Below are 2735 nucleotides of genomic sequence, written 5' to 3'. Positions count from 1 at the left end.
AAAAATACAATAAAGAAAGAAAAGATCAGTGTGGAAGTCAGTAGAGACTTTGATGCTTGCTCTTAATTGTATAGTAGCTAAAGCTAATAAAAGAAAACATGAAGTCACAGATTGAACAGAAAAACTTAAAGGGCAGCATGAGAAGCCGAAGATAAGCATTATAATGCAATGGGCAAAGTCTTAGAATTAGAAAACCAAAAGCAAAAAACAGGCTCAGTATATATGAAATAGAAATAACTCAAGAAATAATTCAAGCCTCAAGGTGAAATAACGAAAAAGTGTATGGGCAAATGTTGAAGGGTGCAGGAAGTATCAGGAGAAGATGAAAAAAGAACTAATTGAAAATGCACCATTTCAGGAGGTGGCTTATGAACAAGAACCAATGGTGCTGAAGGAAGAAGTTCAAACTACACTGACGGCATTAGCAAGAACAAGGCTCCAGCAACTGATGGAATATCAATTTAAAATATTTTAGGAAGCTGAAGAAGTAGTAGAAGCAGTCACTTGTCTGTGCCAGGAAATTTAGAAGACAGCTACTTGGCCAACTGACTTGGCTTCAAGACCGATGATCTGATAATGTGGAGTCACCTTTAACGTGGTCTGGGTAAATAGCATGTATTTTATCAAAATACTTCACAGTTTTAAATACTTTGTTCTTATTACATTTTTGTATTGCACTATTTTTGTCTATAATAGCTAAGGGTTTTCTTACATTTATGTGTTTTTGGCATGCCAAATAAAGCTATTTTTAAACTCAAGAAATTTCTTCTGCAACGTGTAGACCGCAATATGGTTAGATATAAACATGCTGCATAAATTCTGATTAATTGTAGTCTTGTTTTTGTTGTCTCAAGGTGCTGGTGTTTCTTTTTACAACAGAATGAAACATGTCCCAATCTTGTACCATTCTCACAATGATTTCTATGTTTCACCCCGTCGTTACAAAAACCAGTGGGTCAGTCCATCTCCTTGATAATCATCTTCTTTTCTGCCACCCACAATGTCCTTCCTCCCTTTATCACCCATAATGTCCTTATCAAAGGACTGGACTATCTAGATAACAAGTCCAAAGTAATTGAGACAGGTCATCCTTGCTTCTAAGGTGAATTCTAGGTGCACTTCTTCACAGATTTATGAATTGATCTCTCAGTCCACGATATTTGTTATTTGCTCAAACCACAATTCAAAGACATCACTTTTTCTTTGGTCTTCCTTATTCATTGCCCAGCTTCTCTATGCATTTGAAGTGACAGAAAATACTGTGGCTTTGGTCAGGTCTTCATCCTCAAAGTGACACTCGTCTTTTCCAGCAAATGGACCAATGCAATACATCTTTTGATTACTTGACTGTTGCTTTTATGGGCATTGTTTGTGGATCCAAGCATACTGAAACTTTTAACAATTTCTATTGTTCCCCTGTTTAGTGGTAGTTTACTGGTCCAGTTGTGAGGATTTTTTTTTATGTTGAGGTTTAGTTCAACCTGAAAGCTATTATCTCTGATCTTCATGAGTGTTTCAAGTCCATTTTGCTTTCAGTAACCATAGTTCTCTCCACTACATATTGTAGGTTGTTAATGAATCTTCAACCCTGATGCTCTTTCTTCATACTTTCCAGCTTCTCAGATTATTTACTCATCATACACATTGAATAAATATGGTGGAAAAAGACCACCCTGATACACACCTTTCCTGTTTTTAAACCACCCTGTGTCCCCATGTTATATAAAAGCTTGTTACCCATTTGTACCACCAGGGGCTGGTAGAGAAGACAAATTTAAAATTTATAGATATGTATAGTTTAATGAAACCTTTATATATATCACATATATAACCTCTACATATATATAAATATATATATAAACATATATATATATATAAAACACTTGTAATTTTTGCCAACTATTTACAAACCTAATGTGACCTTGAATTCTTAACATAGTTCTGAGCTCGTTTCTGGATGGGATATACAAAGTTTAACTTTAGCACATTCAAAATTAGTTCAATTTATTGCATAGAATATTTAATTTCATGAGTAATTATTTATCTGGTTGAATGACGGCACAATGGATAACTAGTTCTGTCAATCAGCTGAGTTTCTTTAAAGCACTAGAATGTATTATATTAATATCATCTGAAGATAGGAAAACATAACCAGAGATAAAGGCTTTTCCAAATTGCATGCACATAGACAGGTGAGAAAGATGAGGCTTTCTGCTCCCACAAAGAATTTGTGTAGCTCCTCCCATGGCTGCTGAAGCTCCTGGTTGCAAAGCCCTTCTAGGGCAGCTGAGAAAGCGCCCAGTGAAGGAGGCAGTAGATTTGGGAGGCAGCAGCCACCCGAGACCTCTTCCTTGCTGCTGCCTCACAGCACCCTCGCCAGCCTTTCTCTTGCCCTCCTCTCACACTCTGCCTGGCTCCTTGGCTTTGTGTGGGTAGATGAGATGATGTAGTTAACTCTCCACCCGGGAGAGGAGCCAGACAGTAGTCTGCAGGCTGTGAGCTGTGTCCCAGCCCCTGGAGGACAGAATCTCCCTTGCCTCCTGCTTCTCCAGGATGCTGGGAAAGCCAGTTAGCCCCCGGCACTATGAGTTCCTGATAAACTTTTGACACTTTTAAAGGGTTGAAGTACAATCACGCTACACAAACCTACCCCCAATGCTGGGGTGCTAGACAGATGTACAGTTTCCACTTTGGCAGTAAAGAGGATGCCAGTGTCTTCACAAGTGCCATGATGC

At 38.4% G+C, this 2735-nt stretch overlaps 1 pseudogene; it reads left to right on the top strand.

Moving 5' to 3' along the window:
• The window catches only part of LOC115869448, a 31329-nt pseudogene that overhangs the window by 27222 nt on the left and 1372 nt on the right, over window positions 1-2735 (top strand).

The sequence above is a fragment of the Echinops telfairi genome, unplaced genomic scaffold (genome assembly GCF_000313985.2).
Source record: "Echinops telfairi isolate 266 unplaced genomic scaffold, ASM31398v2 ScPeMD7_26;HRSCAF=91, whole genome shotgun sequence".
Taxonomy (NCBI): Eukaryota; Metazoa; Chordata; class Mammalia; order Afrosoricida; family Tenrecidae; genus Echinops; species Echinops telfairi.
The sequence above is the reverse complement of the archived record's forward strand: the minus strand, read 5'-3'. Positions and strand labels throughout refer to the sequence as shown.